The 17,559-nt window shown below is 40.7% G+C and overlaps 1 protein-coding gene and 1 non-coding gene across 3 annotated transcripts in view; one reads left to right on the top strand and one right to left on the bottom strand.

Moving 5' to 3' along the window:
* The window catches only part of PLCD1 (phospholipase C delta 1), a 1,599,641-nt gene that overhangs the window by 647,372 nt on the left and 934,710 nt on the right, over positions 1-17,559 (bottom strand). The window lies entirely within an intron of this gene.
* LOC122799023 lies at positions 10,344-10,474 on the top strand. Its single transcript, XR_006364404.1, has one exon. It is a non-coding gene; the product is annotated as a U8 small nucleolar RNA (small nucleolar RNA).

The raw sequence follows: 17,559 nt of genomic DNA, 5'->3' as shown, positions 1-17,559 counted from the left end.
GGATAAAACGAGGAGCAATTCTTGAAAAAGGGCTGTACATCTCCAAAGAAGGAAAACCGATTTTGCCGTCTAATTTGTTTAGATATGCAGCTTTGTTGAGCCATGGGCAGTGCCATGTCTCAACAGGGGGGATGGTACAGTTAGTGAATCGAGTGTTCACAACATATGGATTTATAAACTACACTAAAATTTTTTGTGAGGCATGTCACGTTTGTAATAAGCATCATGCACAAGGGGCGTTGAAGCCTAAGCAAGGGAGTTTCCCTGCAACACCGTACCCATTCCATACTATCTGTATGGATTTCATAGAACTGAACAAATGCGAAAATAAGAAGTATTGTCTTGTCATTATAGATATGTTTTCCAAATGGGTGGAAGCTTTTCCGACCAAAAATCCAGATGCAGCTACTGTTGCAAAAATTCTTGTTAGGGAAATTATTCCTAGATTTGGCATACCGGAAAAGATCTACAGTGACAATGGCACACACTTTGTAAATCAAACTATGCAACAGTTGAGCCGATATTTTGGAATTTCTCTGAAAAACCATTGTGCATATCATCCACAATCTGCAGGACTAGTAGAGAGGCATAATGGGGTTTTGAAAAGTAAACTTAGGAAGTTAATTAGTGAGACACAAAAAAATTGGGTGTACTGCCTGCCTCTGGCACTGTTGAGCATGAGAACTGTTCCAAATGCAAAGGGGTTAACTCCTTTTGAAAAATTATTTGGGAGGGCATATTATATACCTCAGTAGAAATCTCTCATGCCTGCAGACCAGGAGGCCGACAGTTCACTCACAAAATATATGAGACGACTTCTAAGTAATAAACAACTTTTGCAGTTAAATTCTGTTTCAGATAAAGAACAAACCAGACCATCAGAAGCAGCAGTAGTCCCAGGCACGTGGGTCTGGGTGAAGACCATTAAGAAAAAGAAGAATTGGATGTCACCGAAGTGGGAAGGGCCATACCAAGTGCTACTATCAACACCCACTGCAGTCAAGATCGCAGAGCGAGCGTCTTGGATTCATGTGACACACTGTATACTGGTTAAAAACTTTGAACTGGACAAAAAACTTGTTACTGTTACACAACAAGAATGAAATTACCAGATATGGAGCAATTAGGAATGCAGAACAACCTCAGAAGTATTGCATGATCATTCTGTTAACTATATTAATAACAATAATCATTTTGCTGTGGCCTTTCCTTTTTCCAGCCACATGAGCTGAATTGAATAAACGTGATGCGTTACTCATAGACTGGCATCCAAACTTTAACACTTACGAAGCGATTAAACATGTGTATGCTGAGACTTTTAATGTTTCAAATTGTTGGGTTTGTACAGCTATACCAACAGCATACGGAGGATTATTAATGACTGCTGTCCCCCTAGGGGTCAATGAGACCTGGGAAAATTTGATTTTTGACACTACGACTGTAAAATCACAAGAAAAAATAGCATTGTACCTGCCTGTTACACAAAAGGGAATTGTGTGTTTTTACAAAAATGATACTGTTCAGGTGGGTTGGAGCAATTGTAATGTGACTGTTCCTTACAAATGTTATACCAAAGCTAATGATGCAGGTTCTATTTGTGATACAAACTATGACTCATTTCTTGAATCAATGCACAAAATAGTTAATGAAGTACAACATAATCCTGTTCTTTTTAAGCAACTATCTACCATTGATAGAAAAATGTTTCATGCAGGGCAAGTATATATTAATACTAAAGTAGAGGATTGTTATTTTGTGTGTGAGAAAAAAGCATACAAATGGTTACCTGAGAATTGGTCCGGCAGTTGTTTTTTGGGTTACCTGGTTCCGGCCATATGACACACTGCAGTTTTGCCTCAAGGAAGAATTCAAAATGTCAGAGAGGTCACCAAGAAACCTGGAAATTCAATCAAGAAACCTGAGAATCCAGTGGGATGAATCGAAGCAGGCTGGAGAAACCATAACTCCGTAAAAAACAAAGATAAACTGACACATATGGACTTGAGTGACACTAGTATATCGTGGGCAGGTATAGCTCCTGCATATGGCGCAGTAAAATCGATTTGGGAGCTGAGAAAACTGTCCAGACTTCTGGAAGTAATGAGCAATGCAACTTTTTTTGCTCTCGAATTAGTAACTGATGAACTGAACGCTATGAGAACTATGGTGCTTCAAAACCGCATGGCTCTCGACTTCACCCTAGCGGCGAAAGGTATTACTTGCGCTTTAATAAAAGAGGAGTTCTGTTCGTATATTCCTGACAACCAGCATGAGATAGACAACCACCTTGAGGTAATTCAGCAAGTGTCGGCCATGACCAAACCAGGCCCAAACCCACTGACAGAATTTTTCCAGAATTTGTTTGGGGGGTGGGGTACCATCCTAATGAACATCCTGATTGCCATTTGTGTGAGATTACTACTATTAGGAGTGTGTGTTTGTTGTGGTACCCCTGCATGAAAAGATTAATTAAAGATTTCATAGACATGTCAGTTTCTGAGACTTTGTATCAAAGTACAAAATTTAAAGAACTGTTGAAAAATGAAACACTTTCATAAGTTTAAACTAAATGACTCTCTTAACTGCAAATTCTGAACGGAAGAGGTTAGGAGAAGAAGCAAACTGTTTATGCTTTTGAAAATAGAATAAAAAGTATTAACGGGGGGAAATGTCAGAAAAATATGTATTAATGTATGTGTTTAGTGCTTATTAGAAGCTAAAAGGGTTAACACATTTCATTCTATTTTATGTACAGCTTAGTTTTGTATGAAACTAAGAGATGCTTTCTGAAACTGCAAGATGCTCTTTGACCTAGTATTTGCTAGAACAGCAAAATTCATGTTTATGCCTTTCGGAAATTTACTGAGAAGCAGGTGATTATCTGCTAGGTCAGGAAAATAATGAATAGAACAATACTGTTTTCTATAACGTTATTGAACTTGAACAATCAGCTCTGTTCGTGTTATGAGAACATGCACAACTGCAGAAAAAGATAGATACAGTTGAACAAAGACTGCTTGAAGAAATGAACTATAATCTGTACTTGCTTTGTGCTCGAATTAGCCATAGTACCTTGAATGGTAAAATCACATAGTGAGAAGTTGTATCTAACCGGTGGTCTCCAAGGCCACGTTGTTTTTCTTAGGAACTTTTTCATAAACTTGATAGTGTCAGCAAAAAATCATGGACAAACAGCTGCTATGAAATAATATTGTAAGAACTTCTGATTTGTTACGTCAGCTTAGTAGGCAATGTCTTGTAAGAAATGTATAAGAATGGCTACACTTCCTGATTCTAGTTAGACAAACTCTGTATTAGCATGTTTTTGTCTCCTTGCTGCAAGATTAAAGTGCCTTAATCTGAACCTGCCGTGTATTGATCTTTTTGAAGTTGTTTTTTTTCCTTTGACAGAACCATATGCGGTATATAGGATAGAGGCCACACGTGAAATTAATCTGCTTACATTTAGGTTACAATTAAAATTTGTATTTTGTTATCCCAGATAACTGAGATGATAGGAGGGCTCAAAGAGTGGCAGACTGAGCTAACTTCATATCTGGTTTGCAATTTTTTTACATCTTGTAAGTGAAAATGATAGTAGAAAATGCATTTACATGATCCACTGTACAAACAAACTTTTTCCCCGTGTTTCTGCAGACAAAACTGCTGCAATCAGCTGGAATAATTCAGTGAGTCGTTGTTTTGAGTAAAGACATTGAGTTCAGGAATAGAGACAGGATTTACCTTTTAAGCTAGAATCAAAACAAAGACCATGATAAGGAATGTGAAATATGTCTGTTTGTAAGCTACAAAGCTGTAGTACAAGAGGTTCTTAGCAGAATCTCTGCAACGAGTGATTCAAACACCCATTACTTGCAAAGAAGAAAGACATCATTAGCAGCTAATTTGCATGTTTCTGAATCACACAGTGATCATAGCAAATGGTAACAGCCACTTTCCTGCTGTCTTTGCCATAATTCAGTGAGTCATTGTTTTGAATAAAGACATTGAGTTCAGGATTAGATTCAGGATTTACCTTTTAAGCTAGAATCAAAACAAAGACCATGATAAGGAATTTGAAACATGTCTGTTTGTAAGCTACAAAGCTGCAGTACAAAGAGCTTCTTAGCAGAATCTCTGAAATGAGAGATACTGAATGACACACTAAAGGCGGAGGCGTGTCCATATTCATTAAGGATATGCACACCTCCAGGCTAGTTGCTCAGCATAATACATCCGAGATTATCCAAGTGCAACTAACTCTGGGCAAGACCGTAATCCAAATTGTAGCTTGCTACAGATCTCCCACCATGCCCCAGGAGTCCCACTTCTCATTTCTTGATACACTGGAAAGTATTAGGGTACAACCTAGCACCCTAATAATAGCGATTTCAACTACCCACCATTAACTGGGAAAATTACTCATGTACCTACTCTTGTACTCAGCGTTTTCTGGAATTCATAAATTCCAATGCCTTGGCTCAACTTATCCACACCCCCACCAGGGGCAGCAATATCCTAGACCTGGTTATTACCAACATGGGCAACCGGTGCTCCACACCAGAGGTCAGTTCCTCAATGGTCAGATCCGACCACAAGCTAATCACCATAGACATCCACATCCCTCCCCCACCCCCGCCCCCATTAGGGAAACCACAGTAAAAAATTTCTCCAAAGCCAACTTCACGCTTCTTAAGACAGAAGTGGCAAACTTCACAACACCCATGCTGATGGACAATATAGGTATGACTGCTGAATCCTACACAAATGCACTTTATAAGCACTTACAAGAGTGCATGGATCGTGTAATCCCTAACAGAACCAAGATGTTATCCTCCAAAAAAAGGAAGCCAATCTGGTGTTCCCCTGCCATAAACAAACTCTACAACAGAAGAAAGAAACTGTTGCAAAAAAAGAGTAAAATCCCATGATTGGAGAAACTCCCTGGTTAGCCTCGGTAAGAAGCTGAAATCCCTCATAAAATCCTCCAAAGCTAGTTACGAAAACAAAATCGCCACTGACTCTAAAGACAACCACAAAGCATTCTATAGCTATGTTAAGAATCTCAAAGGCAATACTCAGATCTGCTCTGAGTTATAGCACAATGGCACTAAATATACAGAATCAACTGATATTGCCAACATCCTGGCAGATAGGTTCAGTGCTAACTTTACCCCCCTGTCATCCTCTAAAGGGCCCATCTCTATACGAGAAGAATGCAAAGTTCCTGTAATCACAACTGCACAGGTAAAAAACACACTTTCCAAAACCAATAACACAGCATCCATGGGATCTGGCAACATCCCAGGCTGTGTTCTACATGAACTACACAACAAACTGGCACCCCACCTAAGTACCATGTTCAATCATAGCCTCACCTAAGGCTATGTGCCCACTGAATGGTGCACAGTGACAGTTATCCCACTCCACAAAGGGGGAGCCACCACGGACCCTGGAAACTACTGCCCCATTAGCCTAACGAGCCTTGTCTGCAAGGCTATGGAACGTATCATCATGGAACTTATAAAAAATGACATTGGTAATCTCCAAACTCAGGACCCCACCCAGTTCGGGTTTGTAAAAGGCAGATCATGTCTCCTAAACCTGAAAAACTTCTTTGAAGCAGTCACCAAAGCCGTAGATGAGGGTAAGGTGGTTTACACAGCCTATCTAGATCTCGCCAAGTCTTTCAACACCATCCCCCACTCTGAAATTATAGATAAACTCACTAAACTAGATATAAATCCCTATGTCACACGATGGGTTGCCAACTGGCTCACTGACAGAACCCACACTGTGAGAGTAGCAGACTCCAAATCAAACTTCAGACCAGTGACAAGTGGAGTACCACAGGGTTCAGTCCTGGGTCCTCTCCTGTTTGGTATCTACTTCTCTGAAGTACAGGCTAACACAGAAGGTCTTTGGCTAATGAAGTTCGCAGATGACTACAAACTAGGAGCCATAATCAAAACTCCAAAAGATGTGGACATCCTACAAAAGGGCCTCGCTGAGACAGATGCCTGGTGTCAAAGCCATGGCCTCAAGCTCAATGCCAAAAACTGCATTGTCATCCCTTTTGGTAAAAACTCTGTACCCATGAACTACCACATAGGTGGTAGTCTACTTAACACTGAAAGTGTGATAAGAGACCTTGGGACACAGGTGGACAGTAGTCTCTCCTTTGATAATCACATCGCCACAGTAGTCAGGAAATCCTTCTACATGGTACACCTCATCACAAAAGGTTTCTCATCCAAGAAAAAAGAGGTCATTGTTCCCCTCTACTCATCACTCATTAGACCCATTATAGAGTACAATGCCCCTTTTGGTATGTACCTCACAAGACATCTACAACAACTGGAAAGGCCGCAGAAATACCTCACAAAGAGGATTACCGGCCTCAAACAGATGCCCTACGCAGACCCTCTCAAAAAACTGCAGCTTTACTCCATCACATATCACCTACTCAGAGGCGATCTCTGCCTAACACACAAAGCTATGTCAAACCCAGAGCTTTTAGACATGCTCCACTTAAAGAAATCCCAATCCCTATGAGCTACATGCTCTAGGCACCTAAACCTTGTCACCAGAATAAACAGAACATGCTGGGGGGATAGATTCCTGTCCCAGAGACTTCCCATACTCTGGAACAAACTACCTATCTATATCAAACAAAGCTCCTCATTAGCACTTTTCAAGAAAAATCTTGATGATTGGATGGGAGATAGGAAATTCACCCTGGGATCACTTCTGTGGCTCTGCTCGACAGTGGCACAGGAAAATAATTTTCTTGGGTGGGGAAAGCCAGGGTACTGTTTGGCTAGGATTATATAGGCCCTAGGGCCAATAGCCTAGTGCCAACCTATGAACCTATAATCGCTGCTGATGTCTGATATATCATGTCACCAAGGTCACATTAAATCTTCCCTCCACACATATATACACACACTGACAATAACAAACAGACACACAAAAAACACACAAACACATACATAAATCTTACCTCTCACAATTTAAAAAAATTCTGTGACTTTGACTGCTATTCATTCCTGCATTCACAGATTATAAAACATTGCAGTCAATAATGCCAGATATGAAAATTTAGTTCTTGTTTACCCATCCATCCTACCTATCCATCCATCCATCCATCCATCCATCCATCCATCCATCCATCCATCCAATCTCCCCCTTTTTCAAGTATGAAATATCTGTAGAAAAGTATATGAAACTCTAATGCCTGCCATTACTGACAAGTTGTAATGTCTGCTGCATATAGTAGTTATGCCAAAACTTCCAGAAAAGATTGGAGGAGGACATCAGATGACAACAGGAGTCATTTTTATTGTTCATTAAATGCAGCAATATGGAGTATGCTAGTCCACCATGCATTTTTGTGTGTTTTCCGTGGGTGTTCCAGTTTCCTTCCACATTACAAAGACATTGATTATTTGGAATGGGCACTCTAAAGTGGCTCTAGGTCTGAGTATGCATACATGTGAATGAATGAAAGAACAACAACACCAGTCTAGCCAGCTGTTGCTGTGACCCTTAGCTCTAGATAACTATAACTTTTGAAATGGCACCCTGACACCATGTGCAAAAATGGGGAAAACATTGTGGCTGGAGGGATTCACAACTTGTGAATAATGACATACATTTTGATTCTCACATTCATCCATTGTCAACTCTTTTTAGCATTTTTGCACATGGGGTCAGTGTGCAACGTCAACAGTGACCATCATCTAGAGCCAAGGGTCACACCCCTGGGTGGCTACCCTGCTGTGGTTGTTCTTTCAAACCAATGACATGCATGCACACTCAGGACTAGATTCAATTTAGAGTGTCTATTCTACCTATTGCATGTCTTTGCAATATAGCAGCAAACAGAAGAACCCAGAACAGTCCCACACAAACACATGGTGGAAATGCAGAAGCCACTGAGAAGGAACGCCAGCAAAAAAAATCAAACCAAACAACCTATTCCTATGAGACAGCAATGGTAACCACATCGCACTTTTCCATCCTTCATCTTTTTAATGTATATATTTTATCCTGGGTCTCAGGAAAAACTTTCTACCTCCTAGTGCAAGAAAGCCAGGGAAAGTTAAAAAGAATTGGGTACAAAGGTTCAAAGTTAAAGACAAGTATTATATGCTGATCTTATAACATTAGAAAGTTGGTAGAATAAAAAGCACTGGATATGAATGCATTTTTTGAATGATATGAAGTATTTACCTCACAGTGCTGTGTACTACATGAAATGCAAAATGAACTGACACCTCACCTAAGTGTCATGTTTAATCATAGCCTGAATTCGGGCTTCGTGCCCACTGAGTGGCGCACAGCTACAGTTATCTCACTCCACAAGGGGGATCCACCGTGGATCCTGGGAACTACCATCCCATCAGTCTGACGAGCCTGATCTGGAAGGCCATGGAACGTATTATTATGGAACTTATAAACAAAGACATTGGCAACCTTCAAACACTGGACCCCAACCAGTTTGGGTTCGTGAAGAGCTGATCGTGTCTCCTGAACCTGACTGACTTCTTCAAATCTGTCTCCAGAGCTGTGGACAAGGGTAAGGGGGTCTACATAGCCTATCTGGCCCTCGCCAAGGCCTTTGACAGCATCCCCCACTCTGGAATCATAGAAAAACTTACTACACTGGGCATAAATCCCTACACCACTCGATGGGTTGCCAATCGGCTTACTGACAGAACCCACACTGTAAAAGTAGCCAACTCCAAATCCAGCTCCAGACAAGTGACAAGTGGAGTACCTCAGGTTTCAGTCCTGGGACCGCTCTTGTTTGGCATCTACTTCTCTGAAGTACAGGCCAAAACTAAGGGACTCTGGCTAACAAAGTTTGCAATGACTGCAAACTGCGCGCCATTATTGAATCCCCAAATTATGTGGATATTCTACAAAAGCACCTTACAGAAACAGATGTTTGGTGCCAGATCCATGGGCTCAAGCTTAATGCTAAGAACTGTATAGTTATCCCCTTTGGGAAAAATCATGTACCCATAAATTACTACATAGGTGGCAGTACACTAAACACCGAAAGTGTGATAACAGACTTAGGAACACAGGTGGACAGTGGTCTCACTTTCAATAACCACATCGCCCCAACAGTCAGGAAATCCTTCTTTGTGGCACACCTTATCACTAAGGGCTTTTCATCCAGAAAAAAGGATGTCATTGGTCTACTGTACTCATCCCTCATTAGACCCATTATAGAATAAAACGCCCTATTTGGTATGTACCTCACAAGACATCTGCAATGGCTGGAAAGGCCACAGGAATACCTCACTATAAGAATCACAAGCCTAAAGCAGATGCCCTATGCTGACCGTCTGAAAAAACTCCACCTGTACTCTGTCACATATTGTCTACTCAGAGGCGATCTCTGCATAATATACAAGGCCATGCCAAACCCAGAGCTGTTGGACATGCTAGACTTAAAGAAATCTCAATCCCTCAGAGACACATGCTCCAGGAATCTAAACCTTGTCATCACAATGAACAAAACATGCTGGAAGGATAGGTTCCTGACCCAGAGACTTCCCAGACTCTGGAATAGACTGCCCATACATGTCAACTGGAGCACTTCCTTGGCCCTCTTCAAAAGAAACCTTGACAACTGGATGGGAGATGGGACATTTACCCTGGGGTCATGTCAATTGCCTGCAAGACAGGGATCCAGGGAAGTAAATACTGTGGGAAGAAATAACCGGGGAATTGTTATGGCTAGGCTTGTATAGGCCCTAGGGCCGATAGCCTAGTACCATCCTATGAATGTATGAAGTTTGTAGTCATTTATTTACCTCAATCAGCAATGATTTTCCAGAAAGCCAAAAATTTTACAATGAAGAAAACAAAAATACGAGTAAAACATCATAGCATATTGCAAATTTCTGTACAGTTTAGATGTACTGTCTCAGGACACTGGTAAATATCATGATCGGTCCTTGTCCATAGTGCTAATGTCTTAGGAAAGGATGGTTGGAGTTTACTTGGACAGCAGATCATATTAGCTTTATACTTATTTTCTTAGTAATTTAAGAAACCTCCAAAACTGAATTTCCATGCAGAAACCTGAAGCTGAAAGGAAGACAGAAATTTATGTAAATGCTAAGACAAGGTAATATGGGAACTTGTTCAGAGCAGCAATAGAATAAGTTAGCTAAAGATGTGAAGAAAGTTTAGAGTTTCATGCAGTTTATCAATGATTATTACAGAATACTTAGCTTAATGTTTGTTGCTGTTAATGCCTTCTCTCCATCATGTTAAAAGCACTTGTTAGGACTCTTGTGGTCGTTAGCAGCCTAACCTTGTTTTTATTAGTGAGGTTAATCCTTTTCTGTTTTTTCTTTTGGAGAAATGGAGTATGATGATTTGGGATAAGAGGTTGTGATTAAACTATTGTGGTTTGTGGAGTGCAGCAAGTTTTATACTAACCATACCTGATTCACATGTTTTTTTTTAATTAGCAAAAGCAGGCTGACTTTTTTTCTTTTTATTAGATTTTGGTTTCTATTAGTTCGCCATGATTATTTTTGGTTTAAATGTACAAATTTCTGTTTGACATACAAGTGCTTTGATTTAATGATTGTTATTATAGTCGTATAACACTTTCAAAAATCATTATATTAAGAAAATTAGATCTGATTTCTGTACATCTTATCCTGATGTAATGCTTTCAATAATTCTTATATTTGTGTTTTAAGAGCCAGCCTCCCCTAGTAATGCATAGCCAGTCAGCAAAATGAATTGCAAATGAATGCTTTTCTTTAGTCGGGCAAGGGCTAGAAAAAGGAAGCAGAAGTATTTTTGTACTTACCTCCACATGTAGTGGTAATATTTAGCCTCATTCTGAGGCAAATCTGTTAAAGTAGCTTCTGTTGAGAGGCTGCTAATAACAAAAATACACATATATTCATTTGTGATGAATATAGTTAAACCCACAAAAACTGTTTGTGTTTGAATCAAGCCCAAACCTTTGGCCATGAGCTGTGACAAAGACATACAGCAGTATACAGTTGCTTTACTTAGGGAATAGACTTTGTTTTCTGTTTGCCACTAGGATGTTCTTCATGTTTCACTGTTGCAGTCATTACATTTGGGTAATCCTGTTAGCAGGTTGCCCTCAGCCGGCCTGAATTCCAAAGTTTTGGGTCCTGCTTCGGCTGCTGTCGCCCCTTCCCTGATGTTAGGTCGTCAGGGGTATAAAAGAAGCAGCCGACGCCATTTTCTTCAGTCTTTCTTGCCGCGCGATGCCCAAAGCAGAAGCAGTTCGCAAGTGCCGGTCGGCCGACTCCTGAAATTTTCGTGTTAGAGTTTCAGAACCAAAGTCTTCAATAAAGCTAAGTACCCCATTGGGGAAACTTTTTTCTTGCTCCAGATCAATGTTAGAAAAAGTTAATTGTACTACTTGTGGAAAGGAAATACCTCATAAGGATTTTCATTCTTACTGTATTCCTTGCCTAGGCCCTGACCACAACATTACTGGTTGTCGGTTTTGTGCTAGATTTAACCAACGCACTATTAAGCGTCGGTATAATTTTGCTTTAAAGTATTTTGGTAGCCAGTTTAATTATCCTAAAATGTCGTCGGATAGCCATCCGACTACCGGAGTTTACAAAAACGCAAAGTAAAGGATAGAGGAAAACAATCGAGACCCAAAACAGACGATGAAGCTTCTCCTAAGCCAGTCACGGTTCACCAGTTCTCAATGAGGCACTTTCGCAGCCCCTGACACCCGCTACTTTAGAGTCGCAGGCTGCTACCGACTCCCACTTGGAGTCGGCCATGGCGCTGAATACTCAAAGTATTGGAGCCTCGGATGCTAATGCCTCAGATGGGCAGGAGCCACAGAGCAGGTACCGGCTTCTGAGGGTTTATTCAGACCTCAACATCTTTACATTAAAACAACTTCACCTTCAAAGACAAAGACTAAAGCATCTTCTAACTGGAACCTTAGTTTGAGAGACAGCCTTACAGAACTATCTTCAAGTATATAGAGCTGAGTATATTTTATGTGTTATTCTGTATTATAGAGCTAAATTGTCTGCTTGATATCTGTGTCTTACTGCTCTGCAAATATATAGAAAACAGTATATATATTTTTTTATAATTTGCACATTCCTTACATCTGTGTTGAAACTGTTACACCACCCCCCCCTCATTTCCTGCCTTGTCTTTCAGCTGATATAATTTAGCTAGTGCTGTGTCTCCTTTTAATTAACAACCTGTATTCAAACGGGAACCTTAGTTTGAGAGAAAGCCTTACAGAACTATCTTCAAGTATATAGAGCTGAGTATATTTTCTGTGTTATTCTGTATTATAGAGCTAAATTGTCTGCTTGATATCTGGTCTTACTGCTCTGCAAATATATAGAAAACAGTATATATATATTTTTATAATTTGCACATTCCTTACATCTGTGTTGAAACTGTTTCCCCACCCCCTCATTTCCTGCCTTGTCTTTCAGCTGATATAATTTAGCTAGTGCTGTGTCTCCTTTTAATTAACAACCTGTATTCAAACTGGAACCTTAGTTTGAGAGACAGCCTTACAGAACTATCTTCAAGTATATAGAGCTGAGTATATTTTCTGTGTTATTCTGTATTATAGAGCTAAATTGTCTGCTTGATATCTGTGTCTTACTGCTCTGCAAATATATAGAAAACAGTATATATATTTTTTTATAATTTGCACATTCCTTACATCTGTGTTGAAACTGTTTCCCCACCCCTCATTTCCTGCCTTGTCTTTCAGCTGATATAATTTAGCTAGTGCTGTGTCTCCTTTTAATTAACAGCCTGTATTCAAACTGGAACCTTAGTTTGAGAGACAGCCTTACAGAACTATCTTCAAGTATATAGAACTGAGTATATTTTCTGTGTTATTCTGTATTATAGAGCTAAATTGTCTGCTTGATATCTGTGTCTTACTGCTCTGCAAATATATAGAAAACAGTATATATATTTTTTTATAATTTGCACATTCCTTACATCTGTGTTGAAACTGTTTCCCCACCCCCTCATTTCCTGCCTTGTCTTTCAGCTGATATAATTTAGCTAGTGCTGTGTCTCCTTTTAATTAACAACCTGTATTCAAACTGGAACCTTAGTTTGAGAGACAGCCTTACAGAACTATCTTCAAGTATATAGAGCTGAGTATATTTTCTGTGTTATTCTGTATTATAGAGCTAAATTGTCTGCTTGATATCTGTGTCTTACTGCTCTGCAAATATATAGAAAACAGTATATATATTTTTTATAATTTGCACATTCCTTACATCTGTGTTGAAACTGTTTCCCCACCCCCCCTCCCTATTCTTGGTTGTAGTTTAAATTTGGTGGCTTTTGCAGTGCCCGCCCTACTGTAGATTTGATCTAAGACACTCCCCCAGGACATCTCTTTACTGCATTCTACCTAATAAACCCTTTCTGCACTTGCTTTTAGTCCTTTTTAATTTAATCACATTTTTTCAAACTGTATGTGGACTAATATTGCTACATACTCAAGTGTGCCAGCTTGCACTGCATGAGAATTGTATTTACTACTGCTTTTGCTACTTTTCTAAAAAAAAAAAAAAAAAAAAAAAAAAAAATTCTTCTGCTTTTACTATACTTGTGTTTCTTCCTACTTTATTTTGCTTTTGCGTCATCTTAAAAGTTCTCAATTGTATTTATTACTGCTTGGTGTAACTCATTCTAAGCCTTTTAGTTTAAACACTTGGGCTTCAGACCAGTTGTTTTACATTGAGAGGGTTTGTGGTCTGCACTGTAGTGGCAGAACAGGTAGCTTACATCCTTCTAAGTTGGGAACTGCTGACTGAGGGCTCAGTGTCTGTTATTCTAAAAGTATATTAATTCTGGTTTAAGCACTTGGGCTTTCAGGCCAGTTATTTTACATTAAGAGGGTTTGTGGTCTGCACTCTTGTGGGAGGAGAGGCTGGACTCTGCCCTTCTGAGCTGGGAATTTCTGGTTGAAGGCTTATCGTGCATGCATATCTGAATTTCTTCTTACTGAAATTGGTACACCTTGTTTGCTGTAGCATAGACTAGATCCAGGCCTGCTGAATCTAGCTTTGTTTGTATAACTTGAGACAAAATGATCAGTTTTAACAATTGGCTTAATCACTGGTGTCATTCTAGGGGGATCCAATGTCTGTCAGCCTGGGATGACATGCTGGACAAGCTGCGTTGCTTCGCAAGGGATGGCTTGCACCTGTCACCACTGGGCTTCCGGATACTGGCCAAGGCTCTTGCCACCTCCATAGTGCCTTTTTTAGGCAATGCTCAAAAGACAAATCAACCTCCGTAAAAAACAAAAATGGAAAAAAATTAAGGGTAATGCTGCTCAACGCCAGAAGTCTAAATCTTAAGATGCAGGCACTCGAAGCACTTCTCAGTATGGAGAACATCGATGTCTGTGCAGTAACTGAAACCTGGTTCAAGGCTCCTGAGAGCACTCCAGCTACCAGGCTATACCTCATATCATGCTTTTCAGCCTCAAGTTCCAGGCCTAACCACAAAGGGAGGGGGGGTGTCCATTTTCATAAAGGACACCTACACCTCTCGATTGGTGGCTACCCATGAAGCATCAGAAACCATACAAGTTTTACTCACCATAGGCAAAACTGCCATACAACTGGTCGCATGTTATAGAACACCCTCCCAATCCCAGGAATCCCATCAAGCATTCCTGAAAACACTGGAGGATATGAATGTCACACCAAACACCATCATATTGGGTGACTTCAACTACCCCAACATAGACTGGGCCCACTATTCTAGCCCTAACACCCTAGCCCAAAGATTCCTGGAATTCATTAACTCAAATGCTATGGAGCAACTGGTCACTTCTCCTACGAGGAGAGATAATATACTTGACCTGATTATCACAAAATGGGGTCCAAATGCTCCGCACCGGATATAAACCCCTCACTAGTAAGATCTGACCATAAACTGATCACGTTGGATGTACATATCCCACCCCACCCCCAGAACAAAAGACTACAGTGAAAAATTTTTCAAAAGCTGACTTTACACTCCTTAAGTCAGAAATGATATCCTTTAAGCCTACTGGGTTAATGGAAACCACATCCCAAAATGCTGAATCCTACACAACAGCCTTCTACGGACATCTCCAAGAATGCATGGATCAAGCAATCCCAACTAAAACCAAGACCCTCTCCACCAAGGAAACGCCCAGTTTGGTGGACCCGACTATAAACAAACTGTACAACAAAAGAAGGAAGCTACTGCAGGACAAAGCCAAATCCCACAAGGAAAGGCTTCCTGATCAGCACAAGTAAAAACTACGTTCTCTCATAAAACATCTAAAGCCAACTTTGAGATAAAGATTGCCAAGGATACCAAGGACAATCACAAGGCCTTCTTCAATTATGTCAGAACCTTGGGAGGAAATTCTCAGATATGCTCTGAGTTGGTACACGACAAAAAATTCACTGACCCTACCGACATTGCCAATATTCTGGCAGATAGGTTCAGTGCAAATTTCTCCCTCCCTCACCCCTAAAGATGTAGTAATTATCCCTGCTGAATGTAACCTACCTGTCATCTCAGACATACAGGTGAAATCAGCACTCAACAAAGCAAAAAACACAGCATCTATGGGACCCGATGGTATCCCCGGTTGCGTGTTACTTGAACTTCAAGATGAACTAAACCCGCACCTAAAAACGCTATTCAATCTTAGCCTCACTACAGGATATGTACCTGAACACTGGCGCACAGCAACAGTGGTCCCACTCCACAAAGGGGGAAATTTACTGACCCTGGTAACTACCGCCCCATAAGTCTGACCAGCCTGGTCTGCAAGGCTATGGAAAGAATCATCATGGAACTCATAAATGACGATATTGGAGATCTGCAGACCCTTGATCCCACCCAGTTCGGTTTCGTAAAAGGCAGATCCTGCCTCTTAAACCTGGTTGACTTCTTCGAGACAGTCACTAGTGCCATCGACGAGGGCAAGGCTGTCCACACTGCCTACTTGGACTTGGCTAAAGCCTTTGACACGATACCACACTCTGGCATCATAGACAAGCTCAGCAGCCTAAATGTAAATCCATATGTCACAAGATGGGTAGCAAACTGGCTAAAAACAGAACCCATAAGGTCAAAATTGCTGGAGCCATGTTAGACTCAAAACCAGTCACGAGTGGTGTCCCACAGGGCTCAGTCTTGGGACCACTCTTATTCGGCATTTACTTCTCGGATGTGAAAGCAAATATGGGAGGATTATGGCTGACAAAGTTTGCAGATGACTGCAAACTGGGTGCCATAGTTGATTCACCTGCTGACACACACATCCTACAGAAAGGTCTCACTGAAACGGACAACTGGTGCCGGAATCATGGCCTCAAACTTAATGCCAAAAAATGTATAGTCATCCCTTTGGGAAAAACAAAGTACCCACAAATTATCACATAGACAATAACCCACTGAGTACGGAAGAAGTAATCAGAGACCTGGGGACTCAAGTCGATAGTGACCTCTCCTTTGACAACCATGTTGCCAAAGTGGTCAGAAAGACATTCTACCTTGCCCATCTCATCATGAAGGGATTCTCATCCAGATCAAAGGAGGTCATTGTACCTCTATATTCCTCCCTTGTCAGGCCCATGATTGAATATAATGCTCCATTTGGGATGTATCTCACCCGGCACATGCAACAACTGGAAAGACCCCAGAAGTACCTCACCAAGAGGATCATGGGTCTCAAACATGTGCCTTATCCAGCTAGATTAAAGAAACTCCAGCTCTATTCAGTAGCATACCGCCTGCTCAGAGGTGATTTGTGCCTAACATATAGGGCCATGTCCAACCAAGAACTGATGGACATGCTCCATCTAAAAAAATCCAGATCCACCAGAACCACGCGAGCTAAAGATTTCAACCTCTGCACAAATATGAATAAAACATGCTGGAGGGATAGATTCATAACACAGAGGTTACCCGTACTCTGGAACAAAATCCCAATTCATGTGAGACAGAGCCCTTCATTGGCACTGTTCAAGAAAAATCTCGATGCATGGATGGGAGATCGTAAGTTTACCCCGGGAGTCACCTCAGTGTCACTACTAGACAGAGGTATAGTTTACTAAATAATGGGGTCCCACATGTGTCACTACTAGAGAGGCGCAACTATATAATACGGGGTGGCGTAAGCCACATCATTGTTGGCTAGGCTTGTAAATGCCCCAGGGCAGATAGCCTAGTACACTACTATACTACTATAATCCAGGCATTATTTAAAGTATTCAGTTGTATTTATTACTGCTTGGTAGTAACTTGGTTAAAGTGTAGCTATCATTCTAAGTCTTTTGGATTAAGCACTTGGGCTTCAGACCAGTTGTTCTACATTAGGAAGGTTTGTGGCATGCACTGTGGTGGCAGGACAGGTAGCTTTCATCCTTCTAAGTTGGGAACTGCTGATTGAGAGCTCAGTGTCTGTTATTCTTAAAGTGTATTAGCTCTGGTTTAAGCACTTGGGCTTCAGGCAAGTTATTTTACATT

The sequence above is a fragment of the Protopterus annectens genome, chromosome 3.part1 (genome assembly GCF_019279795.1).
Source record: "Protopterus annectens isolate FY-2018-M chromosome 3.part1, PAN1.0, whole genome shotgun sequence".
NCBI lineage: Eukaryota > Metazoa > Chordata > Ceratodontiformes > Protopteridae > Protopterus > Protopterus annectens.
Note: the sequence above shows the minus strand (reverse complement) of the source record. Positions and strands in the feature narration are given on the sequence as shown.